The sequence below is a fragment of the Lathyrus oleraceus genome, chromosome 2 (assembly GCF_024323335.1).
Source record: "Lathyrus oleraceus cultivar Zhongwan6 chromosome 2, CAAS_Psat_ZW6_1.0, whole genome shotgun sequence".
NCBI classification, from domain to species: domain Eukaryota; kingdom Viridiplantae; phylum Streptophyta; class Magnoliopsida; order Fabales; family Fabaceae; genus Lathyrus; species Lathyrus oleraceus.
This window is the reverse complement of record NC_066580.1, coordinates 347,769,140-347,788,892: the sequence shown is the minus strand read 5'-3', so window position 1 is coordinate 347,788,892 and position 19,753 is coordinate 347,769,140.

Here is a 19,753-nt window from a genome sequence, read left to right as displayed (position 1 = left end):
CTTAGATAACACACTCGCATGGAAGATTATCCATAACCGGATTGCAGGTTGTAAAATGGATAAATCGACCGACATCACCCTGAAGAGAGCGAAAGCAAACTTGTTAAAGGATGGACATCCGATTCCACGAGGAATACGAATCTTACTCTGCTGGAGAAAACAATCAAAAGGCTGACCAGAGAGTGCATGAGATATATTATCTATAGCCGTCGAAACGTAGATAATACACTCGCATGGCAGATTATCCATAACCGGGTTGTAGGTTGTAAAATGGATAAATCGACCGACATCATCCTGAAGAGAGCGAAAGCAAACTTGTTAAAGGATGGACATCCGATTCCACGAGGAATACGAATCTTACTCTGCTGGAGAAAACAATCAAAAGGCTGACCAGAGAGTGCATGAGATATATTATCTATAGCCGTCGAAACGTAGATAATACACTCGCATGGCAGATTATCCATAACCGTGTTGTAGGTTGTTAAATGGATAAGCGACCGAAAAGAAAGGCATCGGGGTACCAGGAATAGGTATGCAAAGATGACCAATCAAAAGAGGATGAAGTTGCTTACTCGGAGCAAATACCCAAAAGGAAGGGGAAGACCCACCGGGGACAATACTGCTTGATCAAGGCAAGTATCCAGAGGGGACAAGACTATCAATACCGCAAACTGGGTACTGATAACTGCAAAGAGGGGATTACATCTACCGGTTTGTAGGCAGAAAACCACGGAAAAAGTAACCGTCATCAACTAGGATGAGCACAAAGGGTTAACTCCACCAAGGGGAGAACGTGGGATTTTACAACTACCAGCTTGTAGGTAGAAAACCACAAAGATAGGACTTACAACTACCGGTTTGCAGGTAGCGGCCAACAAACAGAATGAACCACAAAGGTTACCTCTGCTAGGGGATGAAAGTGGGATTTTACAACTACCGGCTTGTAGGTAGAAAACCACAAAGAACCCGATTTAGGACCGATCCAAAAAGGCATACTGACTCAAGACTCATCCTAATGAGGAAAGAACTCAATAGGGAAACCCATCCCGTTAGATGTGCAGGGAGGGCACGGAAACAACCGTCATCCACGAGGATCTAACTCAGTGGGGGAGCGCAGAAGGAAATGGTTGACACTTTTCTGCTTAAGGGGTAGACTCTACATGGAGAGATCAGACACACCTACATCTGCTAAGGGAATAACACTGCTGGGGATACCCGCTCGACTAAGGAGTCGCTTGCTGAGAAAACACCAACCTCTCAACCATGCTGGGGAACCCAACTCTGAAGCCGATCCAATGGCGCGATGCTAAACTCTTTCCCACAACCCAATCTCGGCTGTTCACCACGGCCTAGGGCTAATGGACATGTTTGCAATGTTAATGCATGAGTTTTTTTTTTTTTTTTTTTTTTTTTACACAATGCCCCATGATCATGGAAATGCTATGCACTAATGATGCAATATGCTATGCTTGTCTAAATGATGGATGCATAAAAATACGTCCCCTCCAGAGACAACACCTGGGAACTCCAGGAACTGTGCTGAGGATCTCATTACCACGTCAATTTCCACCCTGCTGGGGAAAGACAAACCTTGCTGGGGATGACCTCCATCGAACCCATACTGCTCGGAGATTACCCTGCTAGGGGAGGCAACCCATGCTTGTCTCTACTGGGGCTGATTTTCTCCGAACCCAATCCGCTTGAGGACCTTTCTGAGGGAAAACCATCAACACAAACTCTGCTGGGAAGGCAGTAACCTTCAGACTTGCTGAGGAGACACTGATCTCAAATCTGTTAGGGAGCTAACATTCTCACACCCACTAGGGATACAGCCTATTGGGTACGGAACGCCTGTCGATTCGTCGAACAGAGGCATTCATCGTCCACCCACAGTGTCGGCTTTCCACTTCTGAGAACTCCCAGACTTGCCTGGACTTTTCTGATTCATCCCACGAAGATCGAATTCCTGGGATCCATACAAACTTTCCAGTCTTCAGACTTTGAAGAGTCTTCTTGATTAAACCTTCCAGGATCGTCGTCCTTCTTTCGTCGTCCTTTCATCGTTCGTCTATCCCTTGCCCCTGGTTGGACTCTGTGGGGATCTTTTGTCAAAAGGCTTCATATCACTACTTGCCAGCGAATGAAGATATCTAACAGCACCTGCACAAGAGATTGTTAGATAAAATCGTGCCTCAGGCGTGCCCCATGTTTCAACATCTTGGTCGCTCAAACTTCCGAATAAGATTTCCAGATTTCAATCTTATAAGCATGCATCGGAAGGGACCTCTATGTTTCAAAATGCAAGTATTTTTATCAAAACGAACGGATGTTTTCGTAATCAAAGCGGTAATGACACAAAAACAAAATTTATTTGACTGAACACACACTTTATTGACTGAAACAAAAAGGGGCTCGAAGTCGAGCACCACACAGGAGCAAACCCTGGAAAGAGGTGATTGCGCACAAAAGGAAAAATCTATCCTAATGGCAATGTGAAACCGTGATCTCATCGGGTTCCAACTCGGTTACACCTCACATGTCCTCAAGACTTTCCGCACTTTCGGCCTTCTGAACAAGACGCTTCCAATCACTCTCTGTCGGAGACTAGCTGTGATGTCTTAACCAAAGCACAAACGATCATGCTAGACGCAGTTGTTCGTCTCAACCCCTCTTTTGGCTGGACCGCCTTTTCGGGTTTCAGTCCACCGGGATACCCTTTTTTGCCCAAGTCGCCCTTGTGGGGTTTTCAACTTGCCGGGTGTACAGTTCTTTTCTTTTCGTATCCCTAACTTTTGCCCGAACCTTTCTCTTTTTCTTGGTTCGCCGGGATGCCCATTTTTGCCTGGACTTTTTTTTTTTTTTTTTTTTTTTAATTTTTTTGTCCAGCGGGTCTCTTTTTCCACGAAGTATCTTCTAACTGCGTCTGCATTCACATGGGATGGAAAATCGTCATCATCCATGGTCATCAACAACAAGGCTCAATCAGAGGAAACCTTCTTGACCACGAACGAATACTCATAACTGTTTATCCTTTTGCCTCACGATCGTCTTGAGGAGGAAGGATCCTTTTCAACACCACATCTCTTCCATGCTACCCACGAGGTCGCACGTCTCGGTTAACAACACGCTTCATTCACTGGGTACACCTGCCCCATGACAAGTAACTGTCAGCCTCTCTTCCTCAGTCAGGTTCAACGCGTTATACCGAGTCCTCATCCACTCACCCTTTTCTAACTTCTCATCCATCCGGACTCTCCACAATGAGATCTAGCCTCCAGCAGGCAATATCACTTCCATCCCGTACTGAATGAGGAAGGTGTTGCCCCAGTAGATGCACGTATCGAAGTACGACACTCAGGATACCAACTTCGTACTCAACCACCATCGTTGGTGCATTCAAATGTTGTCGGGGAAGCACCAGCTCATCCACTTTAAACTCTCCCCATCAGACATCAGAATCCGTTCGGATTCAGGGTCAGGCCTCTCCTCCGGGATCGGTCACTCTCAATCTTTCGATTTGAGTACCTCGAGATGTCCTCATCAGGGACTTCAAATTTCCTTGGTTGAGAATCATCAATGGGTTGTTGGGCGAGATAACCATACAATACCCTCCTCTTGATTGCTTTCTGGGAGGTATACCGAATATCGTATTCAGTCAACATCATTTGCCCTCTCGCAACTCGTCCGGTCCATTGCTGACTTCTCAAGCACATACTTGATCAGATCCATTTTGGACATCCACAAGGTGGTATGAATCAGCATACACTGTCTCAATCGGCGAGTAGCCTATGCCAAAGTACATCAAGTTTTCTCGAACAGTGAGTGTATTGTTTCACAGTCGATAAACTTTTTGCTTAGGTAAATTGCATGCTCTTTTCGACAAGACTAGTAATGCTGACCCAATACGCCTCATAGACCCCTTAAAGGCTGTCAAGTACCAGATTAACAGTTGTTTATTCCAAGGAAGGTATCAGAATCAGAGGTTCCTGCTACTCATTTTTTCTTTCCATGCCCCTTGGCAGTCATCATTCCACCTGACCATTTGATTTCTTTTTTTTTGGCTCAGGCGTTTCTTGTATTGTTTTTTTTCTCTGTTTTTTTTTCTTCTTTTTTTCCGCAGGATCGACCTCGATTCCTCTGATTTGCCCACAACAAGCCTCGGCAGCTCACCGGACAGCACTCCATAAGTGCACTGACTTAGACTCAACAGTATGAGTTATCTCAACCGGTCAAACAACTTGATCAAGTCCACCGGGTGCCCCTCTTCTGCTTGGGACTTTGCCATCATGTCATCAACATGGCATTTGCTTTCACGATGATTCATATCATGAAACAAAGTCACCGCAGACCTTTGATCCGTGGCACCGACCTTCTTCTTCACTAGAGGATAGTCTTCTCTCGATGGTAGCTCGTGCCCCACAACATGGGTATTCCACCCTGGTGTAGCTTGATGCCACCAGGTGAAGATATCAACCTGCTCTTTCAACAGGGCTACCATTCTGTTCTTGACTTGCCTCTGAAGCGGCCTCAACTTTCATTTCCCTTCTGACCTCGGCGGTACTCGGAATGGCAATCTTGAATCGCCCCTCGTGTGGTTGAATCACCTTCTCATCTTGTTTCAACAACCTAGCTAATTCCAGCAGATCACAATCTTCTTCGCCTTTTTCTTCGGCATGATGGCTTGGATTGTCGAAGTCATATAGAGGTGTAACCCAATTGTTATCGATGAGATCAGGAGGGTAATCACTTTTGTGGTTGGAACGAGATAAGTTCAAAAGAAAAACGAAAAACATTGCCATTTTTATTTTTTTAAAACTGCAAAAAATGAAAAACAGGGAACACCGCTTTTGATCACAAAAACATCCATTTATTACTGATGCAAAAATGTTGCAAAATGAGACACATGAGGTGGCCCTTACAATGGACCAGTACGTTTCGGGCAAAACGCATGGCTTTCATGCAAACAAAATTAACACAGAAAAACTACTCTTCCGGATGAGCGAAAGTGGTGCTTTTGGAGGCCTTCCAGTTGCCTGGTACGCACGACTTTATCCACAGCTCTAGCTCGCGGTCGCGGTCGATCTCTTCACTCACTGAACAAGCATGATCAGAATTCAGCATTCCTGCACTGACGAAGATGTACGGTGGACGACGTCCTCTGTTTGGTCTAGACGACTCTTGATCTGGATAACCGATCCCAAACATGTCTGCCTTCACCACTATGTCAATGATCCTTCCCCAACCTCGGGCCTCTTTGTTCTTCACCACCTCTAGAGCTTGCTTATAAGAAGAAATGGACAGCGTCTTCTCTTTCCCAATAACAACAGCATTCTCTACCTTGATGGTTTCAATTGCTTGACTGGGTGTTTCAACTTTTTCACTATCCATTTCCACTTCCTTCGTCTTCTGGGTCGGATCTCCCATCAATACACACCCCTCGGTGGCGACGGCCGCACGACTATTATCAATAACAGGGAAAGCTCCATCCTGCATCAGAGGTTTTGAGACCACAGCCACTAAAACCTTTAACTGATCTTCCTCAGTCATCTCTATTCCTTTCTTGACCTTTTTCACCATCTTCATCTTTACAGGACCCTTCCTGGGTACAGGGTTGACATCCCCATCCATGATCTGTGCCAAGCTGATGATCTTGGAGTCCACCATGTCCTGGACAACATGCTTGAAAGCCCTACAACCCTCAACACTGTGCCCGGGTGCCTCAGAATGGAACTCGCACCTGGCATTCTCATCATAGTGTGCAGGCCTCTTCTGTTGTGCTATGGGAATCAAAATCCTTGGCCGGACTAACCCCAAATCCCTCAGTCTCCTGAACAGAAGGGTGTAGGTCACAGGTAGTTCCTCAAACTGACGCTCCTCCTTTTTCTTCTTCACCTGGCTCCTAGCTCTCGATGCTTTCTGTTGAGGTGGTGGTTGTTGCGGTGGTACAGGTGGATTACCAACAGGAGCGGTTACAGCAGCAACATAAGGATGATAACGATCCTTACCGCGTTCTTTCTTTGCTGGCACACCACTTGACTCAACCTCTTTTTTGAGTGGACCACTACCAGAGAGTTTCTTTGCTACAGATTCAGAGGGATTGTTCACTTCAGTTGACATGGCTTTTTCCACTATCAGCCACTTCTCAATCTTTTCCAATCTCTCAGACATGGCTTTCTGTCCCAAGGCAAGCCCTTGCACAACACTGAACAAATCCCTCACCATCTCTTTCAGCTCAAGGATGTCGGCGTTGGGAAGATCCATCAGCTCGGATTTGTTGCCCCTAGCAGGATATCTGAGCAAACAAGCTATGCGCGCCGGTTGACACCTACAAAATAGCAAATGGGTTAGTATGACTCACACATGCAATGTCTGTCCGTACCAGGAATATTCCGTCTTTTGATTCTAGCATCACTGAGACAGATAATTTTTCATCAATAACAATCTGACATCTGGATGTCTCTCACCCAGAATCTCAATCAACAATGGACCCTGAGTACGGATGGACATGGGTTGAATGCAGATGAATGCAAAATGGGATGATGCAAATGCATGAATGCAGGTCACTGGGCCACCAAGTCATCTGAAGACCCATTCTCTGAACCAGTCACAGTCAACTGAGTCACCATAAATCCGACTTGGGGAGTTCCGAAATAAACGGAACTAGAGATTACATCACTATCATCACAGGAACATCCACTGAACGGATGACAGCCAGATCCTCTGAACAGGTACTCTCAAATTCAACCCGGGGATCCGAAATAAACGAAACCCGCTGATAAACCACGGACAGAACTCCGGCGTCCCAGAAATAAATGTCCATAATTCACAGTCATCATCAGTACCAAGAGTCACCAACCAGTCACCAACAAGTCAGCAACAGTACCTGTAATAATCATCCCCTCCCACTCACGGGTGTCATCTAGGCCAGGGTAAGGTCAAAAGAAACGCAGGATAAACAACCCTTTCAAGAATATCATCCTGTGCACACCAGATGTATGCACCGATGATACCCCATCAGAATCTGAACTGCTCGTGATGTCAATGTTCCGCTAAGTGGCGCATACCACCCGCTTCCCATGAATCACTCTATTCCTAGGTTTCCTATATTGCAATCATAGCCTGGGTATTGGGCCTTTTACCTCGAGTAACTCCCACCCCCAATCAGAGAAAACACAGCCAGCACAGCAGATGAAATGAATGAATGCGAACATTAATGCACACATTGAATGCAAACAGTAAATGACATGAATGCAATAAATAACAACAGATAACAACCAACATCCTAATCCTAGAGAGCGCTAGGAGAGACTCGTTTAGGGAAGAAGGACCAACACAGGTCAACTTCTCTAAGTTCCCCAGCAGAGTCGCCAGCTGTCGCATTACGCGAAAAACCGGCGGGAAACAAGAACAACAGAGCCGCCACCGTGCGTTATTTATCCCAAAAGAGGGAAAGGAAACGCTCAGAGTAAACCTGGAAAAAGCATGGTCTTGCGACCAAAGAGAATGGGATCGGGAGTCGGTTATGCGAAGGGAAGGTATTAGCACCCCTACGCATCCGTCGTACTCGACGGGATCCACGCACAATAGGAAGGGAAATGGTTGCTAAAACACTGCTCAAACACACACACACACACTGGCTGGAAGAGACACAAGAAACAAACAAAACTGACTCGGCAGGATATCGCATCCTGGGCCTACTTAGTCTATCAAGCGTAGACATCAGAGTCCAAGTAGTTCGGACAGGGGAAACGACACATGCTCGCTAGGATGTCGCATCCTATGCATACGTATCTCCTTTGGACGAAGGAGAATCAGAGCATTCGTAGCTCGGCTAACACGCACACAAACAAACACAGGCAAAGGCAAACGTGGAGCCTGAATGCCAATCACTGGGCTTACATCAGCATCCGAACCAAAACACACACAAGAAGGCAAACATGGAGCCTGAATGCCAATCACTGGGCTTACATCAGCATCCGAACCAAAACACACACAAGAAGGCAAACATGGAGCCTGAATGCCAATCACTGGGCTTACATCAGCATCCGAGCACACAACAAGACACAGGATGTGGAATGCCAATCGCTGGGCTTACATCCATCTCCTACACACGCAAGACAAAACAAAGACACAGGCGCCCGGAGAGATCTGCTCATCTCCTGCCTACGTACCTCATCTGGTATGAGGATCAGGGCGACGTAGTTCCCCTACGAAGGGACACAAGACTAGCCTAACTAGATGATAGAGGGAAACACAACTAGGGAGACTACGACTCGAGCCTAGCTGTTATCATGCAAGATTGTCCCTAAGTCGAGGTTTCTAGCTAACTTGCACAGGAAGCAAGCCTATCCTATTCAACACAAGCAGTAAATCAAGCATTCACAAGTAGTACACGCTATATGCACACAAAAGGGCTCAATCAAAGGGTAAGACTACAAGAGCAAGTCATCTGTACAGGGGTGGTGTTAGCTCTTAACCTTGCCATTGAGGGGCTAAGGTGAAGCTGATGAAAGGAGAGTGAAGATAAGACTTCACAGCTCTTATCCCTGGTCAGGGAGAGCTTCAGACAAAGGAGTGTGGGTTCAGAAAGGAGGAACCCTTCTACACTCAAGACTCTGACACAACTGTACATTGTACAAGATCTTGGGTTTGTGTCCCAATGCATCAACACAGTGGTGTGAGTAGGGGGACGACTCAACAGAATAGCGGGGGATAGATTGCATATCCCTTGGGTTCCGCCAATTGCCTCATAGAGGTCTTTACCTGCTTGGGGACAAAAGTAAACAATCACAAACATCGCCTCTTAAGGAGGACTTCAGACAGGTGCCTGGCCAAGTAACAGGCCAGGTCTTCCAGACTACATGGAGACAAGAATGTTATACCTCAGTGCAAATTGCTTATCAAGCAAAGCAAAGCAATCTTAGCAACTAATGTACCTGAAATCAATCAAATATCATCAGTATACCAATCACAGAACTAAACAGCAAATGGTTCACAATTAGCTATATACAGACAAACACAATCCAATGCACCAAGGTGCAAGCAACTCAAAAGCCAAACATCCTACAAAACAAAACAAGTTAGTGTACAATGTCAAATTATATCCCAATCAAAAGTGAATCCACCTCCTTAAGGTATTTTGCCTCTTAACCTGAAAATCACATTCAAACATGAGATACAAGACCACTAGGACAAGCCTAGGGTCAAAAAGGAGGAAAAAAGTCAAAACAGCAAGTGAAACATGATCAAAATCAACATTAATCAACTACAAAGAGAATCCAATTGGTCTCATGCCTAAACCATACACCAAATTAATTTCATGCACAATTTGAGTCAAGCTAGGCAATTATGAGTCATATATGATCAAACAGAATGGTCACACTCAAACAAATACCTAAACAGCTCAATAAATTCCACAAAAATTCCAGCCTAAACAGGACACATTCAATGAGCTACATGTCAATTTTCATGCCATTTGGACAAGAGGAAGTAGGCCAATGAAAATCATAAAGTCAGCAGAAATCCAAACAAGTCAACACATGGTAGCAAAATGAGCATCAACTTCAATCAAATGCCAAACAGTGAGAACAATTAAGAAATGAGTGGGACCAAATCCAAATTAACAAGGAACATGTTATGAATCACTCCATCAAATTTCACATTCATATGATATAGTATGAGCATTCCATGAGACATAGAAGTCAAGTAGTCATGCAAAGACCAAAAAATGCTAAACAGCAAACAAAAATCTCAATTAAATGGAAAATGAATCAACAATTCATGCAAAAATTCATGGTGAAACTAGACATATACAAGACACAGCATGCAAAATTTGAGATCAATTGGAAAAGCCTAGGCATGTCAAATAAATTCATGAAATTGACCTAACCTAGTGTGACACAAATTGTCACACTCAACTTGCACACATCATATCTACCAAACCAGAGATCCAAAATTCACAAACTATACATCAAAATAACCAGCAAGGAGTCAAGAATTAGCATGTGAAATTTCATTCAATTTGGATAATGTATGATCATTTCATGTTAAAAATGGTGAAACATACAAAAATTGCACACATGACAAAGATCCATAGGCCAAGCAAAAAATCTCCATGCACAACTTGAGTTATCATACCTATAAAATTCTAGACAAAATTATGAATCTAACAAAAAAACTCCCACTAAATTTGGATTAGAAATGGATTTTATATGATTTTTGTAAGTTTTGTGAAATTATTGAATGTTTATTTAAGGATTAATGAATTAATTAAGCTTGCAATGGCAGTTCCGTAAATATATGCAGCCAGTCCAAAACGCCACTATATCTCATTTATTGCGTGTCACCGTGTCATTGGTCTGTTATGGTGGGAAACACTTTTTGAATTGGCATGCGATGGAAACCGGATTCACACGTGAAAATCTCCAGAATTTGAAGCTTCTTCCTCGCGGTTCATGTGTTCTTCATTACCAGCTACGGTCACGAACAAATTGCAACGAAAATACACATGCTATATACCGTTGGAACCGGTGTTCGATGTAGATCATGAATATGCTAACGAAATCATCCAGAAGTTAACGCACAAAAAGATTCAATCAAAAGAAGTTTTGATGCATAAACTTTAATCCTAGATTTCTCTCTCAAATCTTAATGGATTTTGATTCTACAACTTGCAATGCATTCTACAATCAAAGATCTACAATATCCACATCACAATTTTGAAAATCGTTAGAGTCGGATTCCAACCTTAGTGAAGTGCAGCTGTGGAATTCGTGGCTTTTAGATCTTCAATGGCCAAAACAGATGAAGGATCTTGCTTTGGAAGATGATTGACACGGCTTTGGTAGCTCAGCAATACTCCAGGTGCTTGAATTCTTGATTTGCCATGGTTGAACAAGCTTGGACAGTTGGATTTTGGAGCGATTTTCTTCCACAATTCCTTCAAACAGTTCTTTAACAACACCTGCAGATGAAGAATTCACCAAGAAATTGCACGAAAATTGATGAATTATTGATGAATCTGGAAAAAAAATGTGAAAGTTCAAAGTGAAAAAAGTGAGAGAATTGTGAAATTTTCTATTTGGATATGAAGAAAATGATTAGTTCTTGCAAAACAGTTGCAATTATCTATTTATACCAAAGCTTAATCACAAAATTAATCCCAATTAGCAAAATGGAAGGTTTTGTGTTAATGTGCAATTTTCAAGCTTTGGCCAAAATGCCCTCTCTTAAACCAGCTGATTTTTCTGTCCAACTTTGGTTCAAACAAATCACAAATGACATTTGGAAGGTGTTGCAAAAAGTCCCATTTCAAAATTCCATGTATTTCTCAAATTGGACCATTTTGCCCTTGGATTTTAATTGTTGCACTTGAAAATTGACCTTTTTGTATGAAGACTTTTGGCAAAATGTGATGATGGATTATGAAAGTACACATCAAATGTGGTTTGCTCAAAGAAAAACCATCCAATTTGGCCATTCCATATGAAAGTTATGCCACTTTGATTTCGGGCATTTTTGGAAAATGACTGGACCATATCTTGCCAACCACACATGGGAATTTCAAGTTCTTGGACTTTTTGGCAAGATCTTCAACTTTCATGTTGGACAAAATTCCATTTGAAGCTTGTATGATGAAGTAATTTTGGAGAGAAAAACTTTCCATTTTGGGCAGCTGAAATTACAGGTCACCTGCCATTTTAGGAAACTTCTTGTCTGACCTCCAAATCTTCAACCTTGGTCTTTGATATGTCAAATGATACTTGTATGGACATGAATGAGGCCTTTCAAACCATCTCACACCTTCCAATCCATAAAATCAGGCACAGTTGACCATAGTTGACTTTCTAGGGTTTCTGGAGAAATTCAGCTTGACTGTTGAGCTTTGATCATCCAATCTTTGTCCCAATCACTTCACAATGATCCTTAGACCATATGAACTTGATAAATCAATCCTAGGGCTTTGTCCCAATGAAAATAGCACTGGCTTGCTTGTTTGACTGATTCTCTTGACCGATTTGACCTAATTTGTCAGTGGGCTTGCACATGGGCAAATGGACAATGCAATGTTATGCAATGGACCATGTTATGCTAATGACCTAATATGAAATGAATGTACAAAAGGTAGGGTGCAAATTTGAGGTGCTACAGATGCAAATGCTCTTGCAACATTGTCGTCAATGATTATAGTGAAGTATTAGAATGAAGCTCCCAATTTGATGGTGATGCATCTTGACAGACCAGCTCATGTGTTTGTTGTTCAAGAGGTCAAAGACGAGAAGTCGTGGTATTATGACATAAAGTGTTTCCTTCAAAGTCATATTTACTCGTCTGGGGCATCTTTGAAAGATAAGAAGACTTTGAGGAGATTAGCCGATAATTTCTACCTTAATGGAGATGTATTGTACAAGAGAAATTTCGATATGGTTCTGCTCAGATGCGTGGATAGACACGAAGCAGACTTGTTGATGACTGAAGTCCATGAAGGTTCCTTTGGTACTCATTCCAATGGACATGCAATGGCGAAAAAGATGTTCCGAGCATGTTACTATTGGCTGATAATGGAATCTGACTATTGTAAGTTTGTGAAGAAATGCCACAAGTGTCAAATTTATGCAGATAAGATTCATGTTCCTCCGACACTGTTGAATGTTATTTCTTCCCCATGGCCTTTCTCCATGTGGGAAATTGACATGATTGGCATGATTGAGCCTAAAGCTTCGAGTGGACATCGTTTCATTTTAGTGGCAATTGACTACTTCACAAAATGGGTTGAAGCGGCATCATACGCAAATGTAACCAAGCAAGTTGTTGTGAGGTTTATCAAGAATCAGATTATATGCCGTTATGGTGTGCCAAGTAAGATCATTACTGATAATGGATCGAACTTGAATAATAACATGGTGGAAGCTCTTTGCAAAGACTTCAAGATTGCACACCATAATTCTTCTCCCTACAGACCCAAGATGAATGGGGTTGTTAAAGCTGCAAACAAGAACATCAAGAAGATTATTCAGAAGATGGTTGTAACATATAAGGATTGGCATGAGATGCTCCCATTTGCTTTGCACAGGTATCGTACATCCATCAACACTTCAACAGGGGCAACCCCTTTCTCTCTTGTTTATGGTATGTGTAGCACCTCAAATTTGCACCTATCATTGTACATATCATTTCATATTAGGTCATAGCATATCATAACCCATTGCATAACATTTGCATTGTCCCTCAGTTGCCTCAAGAGCAAGCAAGCAAGAATTAGGTCAAACTGATCAGGAGGTCAGTCAATCAACCAAGCAAAGTTGTTTCTCAAGGAATCAAAGCCCTAGGGTTTGTCCTACAAGTTCACATGTCTTGGAGTATCATTTGAAATGTTCAAGTCAAGGGTTGAAGGCTCAGATGTTATCAATCAATGCAAAGCCAGGTCAGAAACCCTAGATATTCAACAGTCAATCAAAACAGTGGATGGTGGCCATTCTTTTGGAATTTGGGCACCATGATCAATCATCAAGAGTTCATATGTCTTGGGACATCATTTGAAGTCAAGATTTCAAGGAACTAGGGTTTGGAATTCATCAGATGTGCACAGTCAAGTCCAAAACCCTAGAAAAGTCAAAGTTGGTCAACTGTGATTGATTCTTTGGATTGGATGGATAGAAATGGTTTGAAGGAGTTTGTTCATGTCCTAATAAACCTCATATGTCATGGCAATCAACATCATGGAAGAATTTGAAGCAAATCAGAAAAATTCCCAAAATAGAAACTGGACCTGTAATTTCAACTGCCAAAAATAGAAACTTCTTGATCCTCAACTTGCATCATGATACAAGCTTCAAATGAATTTTTGCCGAACATGAAAGTTGAAGATCTTGTTCTCCCATTTTCAAAAAGTCCAAGAACTCCCAAATCCCATGTGTGGTTGTCAAGATATGATCCAATCATTTTCACCAAATTTTGAACTTCAACTGAGCATATCTCCCAAACCATAAGGCCAAATTTGGTGGGGTTTTTTCCTACAAACCACATTTTTCATCCTCTTTCCAAAAATATAAATTTCATGACCTAAAACCTTGCCAATCAAAATGGCATTTTTGGACCTTTTTCACTTAAATTCAAAGTTTGACCAAACTTTGACTTTTTGCTTCTTTGACTTTTTCTTGACTTGGCCAATTGAGAAATGTTCTAAACCATATTTGTGACTTGCCTCAAGCTTAAAAGCATGTTCATAACACCATTATACTCCATTTTTGAATCAAAATGCAAAGTAGGCCAATGGTGCAAATAACCTCATTTGAGCAAATCAAGTACAACATTCTGCAGCAGGCCACCAAAACAGCACAAGCAAATGTCATGTACAACCATTCCACAAGCCCACTCGAGCAGCAATCCACACCTCCACTTCTACACTTTCCAAATTAGCAAATATGCATATTGGTGCATTTAAGTTAATAAGGTTTAGCATTTGATTAACTAACAGTAAACAGATGATATAAAGGCATTATTCTGTCATTTGCAACCCTAGGGAAACACGGCAGCCACACAGAAATACACATATTCTCCTTCTTGCATTTTTTTGGCATTTCAAAAATTCTGATCAAACCCTCAAAGCACACAAGAAACCCTTGCTTTCTCCATCATCTAAACCTCATTTGAGAGGGTTTTCGAGCATCAAATCTTGACTATGGTGCATTTCCTCGGTCTGTTTTCTTCAAGCCATAGTAATGGAAAATCGTGAGTTGGATAATTAAGAGTATCATTGAGCTAGCATACTTCAAGAATCCTCCATTATAAAGCACAAGGGCCATTTGTTTGAGCAAATTCCACCAAGTAACCACTGTTCCATTGGATTCTTCAAAACAAGTACTTTAGTTGCCTAAGTTCTTTGAACTTGCTTGCTTTGCTTTTTAGCATTTGCTTTGAGGTATAATTACTTCTTCTTCATGTAGTCTGGAGACCCGGTCTGTTATTTGACCGGGCAAACTGTCTGAAGTCCTCCTTAAGAGGCAATGCCTGTGTTTGTTTAAATTTGTCCTAAGCAGGAAAAGTCCTTCAAGTAAGGCAATTGGTGGAAGGTAGGGATAAGCAATCTATCCCCCACTATTCAGTGCATCCTCTCTTTGCTCCCATTACATGGTTGAAGCATTGAGATAAATACCCAAGATCCGATCGAGTCAATAATGTGGAGAGAGTTCCTACTTTCTGAACTCCCACACTTTCTTTGATGCTCTCTCTGATTTGAGATAGAAGCAATGAGGCATACCCCTCATCTCCTATTCATCTGCTTCACCTGAGCCCCTCAATGGCCAGGTTAAGAGCGACCTTCACCCATTACAGTGGACTTTCAAAGTCAAACCCTCTTGTGTGAGCCCCCAATTGTTTGGCTATAGAGTGTGCTGTTTGTTATTCATTGACTGATTGCTTGCTCTATGTGCATTTGCTTGCCTGTATGTTATGCATTTATCATCATCAATTACCATTAATGCATGAGCATCTCTTTTGTCTGTTTGACATCATTATTGTTGTTTACCCATTGAGGACAATTGTAAGTCCCACAAGTTGGCATTTGTTCCTATGATATGGAAGTGAGTATAAGTCCATCACATTGGCCACTCATCTTATCTTTGCTTGTTGTATAGTTTGTATGTGAGGATACAATTGTAAGTCCCACAAGTTGGCAGTTGTTTTCCTAGGATCATACTGTGTGTTAGAGTAAGTCTCACAAGTTGGCATCTGACATCCACTGTTTTATTTTATCTGTTTATGAGAGGATGCAATTATAAGTCCCATAAGTTGGCATTTGCTTTCCTATGATCATGTGTGGGGTTAACCTAAGTCCCACAAGCTGGCAGTTGACTTCCATATTTCTTCATTGTTTTCTTTTTGAGGAGATTAGTGTAAGACCATTGAGTGGCCTCTGATATCCAGTTCTGTTTTAGGAGATTGGTGTAAACCCAGCCATTGGTATCCGATATCCGCTTTTGTTTGTGAGATTGGAGTAAGACCATTGAGTGGCATCCGGTATCATTTGTTTGTTTGCTTTATTACTTACTTTCCATTCCAAAGGACACCCTTGAATCATTTCTCATATGATCTCAAGAAGTGAACCTCCTGAGAAGCTTTACTTTCCATCCTCACTCATTCATCCTCATTGTGTCCTAGAACCTTTTCACACTTTGATCTTAAACTTGACTTAGACATTGTGCAAACATCTTCATGTTTTTTTTTCAAACTAAAAACCTGGACTCAAGTCCTTGACTCTTTTCACAAACTCCATTTCATAATACTTCTTTTGAATTAATCTTAATCATACTTTGACTTCACTTTCATAATCACAATCAATTAACTTCACTCATTCACTTGTTTTGGCCATGTCCATTAATCTTTTCATGCATTAGCCGTAGGTTTCAATTATCATTGTGGTTGATGTAAACCTCACCTTATCTTTAGTGAGTCGACAGTAAGACTTCCGTATTGAAAATAGGGTTAACCCCTCTCGTACGTCGAAGCTATCCTCGCATGGTGGATGTTGGTTTTGGTCGAGTGTTCTCCCATTGATAATGAAAAGCCTCAGTGCTATTGTTTAAAATTGAATCCAACTCACTTTTGGAAATCTTTTAGCCGAACTACGGCGTTTTGATCCTTACCTTTGATGGAAGGTACGTAGGCAGCGGGTTCATCCGCTCAAACCCAATAAAACTTGTACATTCTTTCCTCATCATCTCACTCATGTTTGCACAATGCATATGTCTTAACAAATAACAATCTTTTACAACAAGTGTGAAAAGGGCTCCCTAGGAGTACCTAGGACGTAGTGGGTGCCTAACACCTTCCCATTGCGTAACTTACCCCTTACCCGGAATCTCTGATCTTTTATTAGTTTTCTACGTGTAAAACTTCTTAGGCTTTTGTTCGCTTTTTAGCCAGTCCTTTGGATAAATAAAAGTGCGGTGGCGACTCGAAACTTCATTGTATTGCTTTGCTTATGGTTTAATCGATAAATCATATGGCGACGAATACACCGCTACAGAAAAGTGGCGACTCTGCTGGGGAACCTAGTTTCCTTGGCGGTAGTGCCTACTTTTCACCTTTGTTGTGATATATTGTTATTTGTTATTTGATTTATTCTTGTACCATTTGGGATCACTGTATTGATTGTAATGTGTGAATTGCTTGATATACATTGCTGTTTGCTTTGGTGGTCTGTGAGATGAGTTCTATACCCGAACCCGAGTGCACTCTAGGATAGGAGAATGGCATAGTCTTGTCGACTGGTGTGGAGTATTCCTTAGCCAGTTGACTTGCGAGCCCATTCACTTGGTGGAGGTCATGTTGAACTAATAATGTCACACAAGTCATTTGTGGTTAGGCATTATTCTTTCAATCATGTGCCGCGGAAGCCAAGGACCTTAGTTTACCAAACCCATCTTGGCCTATTTTTAGGACCGTAGTGCGGAGGTCGTTCAGATGTCAGTTCTGATACGATTGTCACGCGATACTACACTCATAAGAGTTTCTCTTGAGAATATTCTTGGAATACGAGTATTCGTTCCTCCGATAATATTCGAAAGATGGAACGATGATTATGGGAACCTCTGATAGAACATGTCTGGCAGGTTTAAACCCTAGTACACTCCTTTTGGGTGGTTCTTAACCGAGACCCCATGCTCGTGACTCTCAACAAACCCTTGATTCGTGGTTGAGTCGTTCAAACACCGTTAATATCAATGGATCCCGGATCGGGTGCAAAACCTAAAATCCACCAAAGCGGCTGGTTGATATTAGGGATGTTTGAACCGGTTCATGTACCGTTAATATCAATGGAACTTGGGTGTCGATAAGGTGAAAACCTAAATCCACCAAAATGGATGATTGATATTAGGGATACATAGAGCTTTCCCACGACCTTTGTTTGGTGTGACTTGCTTGATTCTTGAGTGTGTTTGTTGCATTCATACATTCATGCACTCATCCGCATACATGTCATCATCAGAAAAAGAAAATGTTCAAGGAACTTAAAGGGTTTATTTGCAAATTTTTCAGACAATGGAAAGACCAAAAAGACATACAAAGAAATACAGCTTCAAGCAGCCTGATGTAAAAGAGTTAAGGAATCTGACATCATATGTATTAGATCCTTTGGGTTTCAAAGCTCGCTACGGGAAGCTTCTGCCTCTGCTCACCACTCAGGTTGACGAAGGGTTGATGAGTACTCTTGCTCAGTTCTACGATCCGTTGCATCGTTGCTTCTTATTTCCAGACTTCCAGCTACTACCGACTTTGGAAGAATACTCTCACCTCATTGGGATTCCTATTCTGGATCAAGTGCCGTTCAGTGGCCTAGAGAGTATTCCATCTGCTCGAGAGATTGCTAGTCTGTTGCACATAGATGAAGATCTGATTGGAGCTAACCTGACTACCAAAGGCGGAATTCAAGGTTTTCCTTCCGAGTTCCTCATTTCCCAAGCTACTTTTTATGGGAAGGCCATGAGTGAGGACGCCTTTGAGGCTCTGTTTGTGCTGCTCATCTATGGATTGGTACTATTCCCCAACTTCGACAAGTTCGTGGACATGAACGCCATTAGGATTTTTTCAGTCCTTAATCCGGTTCCGACCTTGTTGGGTGATGCATATGTCTCCATGCATCTGAGGAATATGAAGAATGGAGGAGTCATTGTCTGCTGTTTACCCCTGCTGTACAAGTGGTTTATTTCGCACTTGCCGCAGACAGTCGCTTTCAAGGAGAATAAGGGATGTCTACGGTGGTCTCAGAGACTCATGTCTCTCACCAATGATGATATCACCTGGTATGATCGCGTGTACGATACCGTTCAGATCATCGACTATTGTGGGGAATTCCCTAATGTGCCTCTTCTTGGTACATGTGGTGGGATTACTTACAATCCTATTCTTGCACGACGTCAGCTTGGGTTCCCCCTGAAGGATAAACCTAATAACATTCTGTTAGAAGGCGCGTTCTTTCAGGAGGGTAAAGATCCCCAAGGCCTGAAAGCCAGATTTGTCCGTGCTTGGTGCAGTATTCACAAGAAAAGTAGGAATGAATTGGGTCCAAAGAACTGCATTGCTTTGGAGCCCTATACTTCTTGGGTCAGACAGAGAGCTGCAACCTACCTGATGCCGTATGATCATCCAAGACCTACACCGTTGGATATGGCTGGGCCTTCAACCCTCCCTACCCAACGTGTAGAGGGGTTGAGAGAGGAGGACCTTTCGCGTGCCTGGATCCGTGAGAGGGAGGAATTGCTGCAGCAGCTCAAGGAAAAGGATGCTATGATTGAGTTTCTCGAGCACCGAGTGATCGACGATCCGAACGACACTTGGACTTCTCTGCTTCCTCAGTCATCCAAATTCTGGAAGAGGAAGTATGATCGACTTGCCAAAGAGAAAGCTGACATGGAGGCTGCCTATGAGAGGGAGATCAAGAAGTTGTGCACTTCCCGTCTTCCAGCATCCCGAGCTTCTAGGGATCCATAGGATGTTATTTACCTTTTCTCTTTGTAATGAATCAGAAACGCTGTATTTCTTTGTCTCAATATATTGAATGAAATGTTTCCATGAGCAATTAAAATGTGTAAATATTCAAAATATTGCAAACAATACCCTAAGGGTTCCTTGAAAACAAAGCATTTGCACAAGCATTACATGCATCATACTCATCTCATTTGCATAACAGGTGTTCTCAGGCCATCTTCTCACTTTGATTCCTGTGTCCAGACAGGATAGCTGATCAAAGACC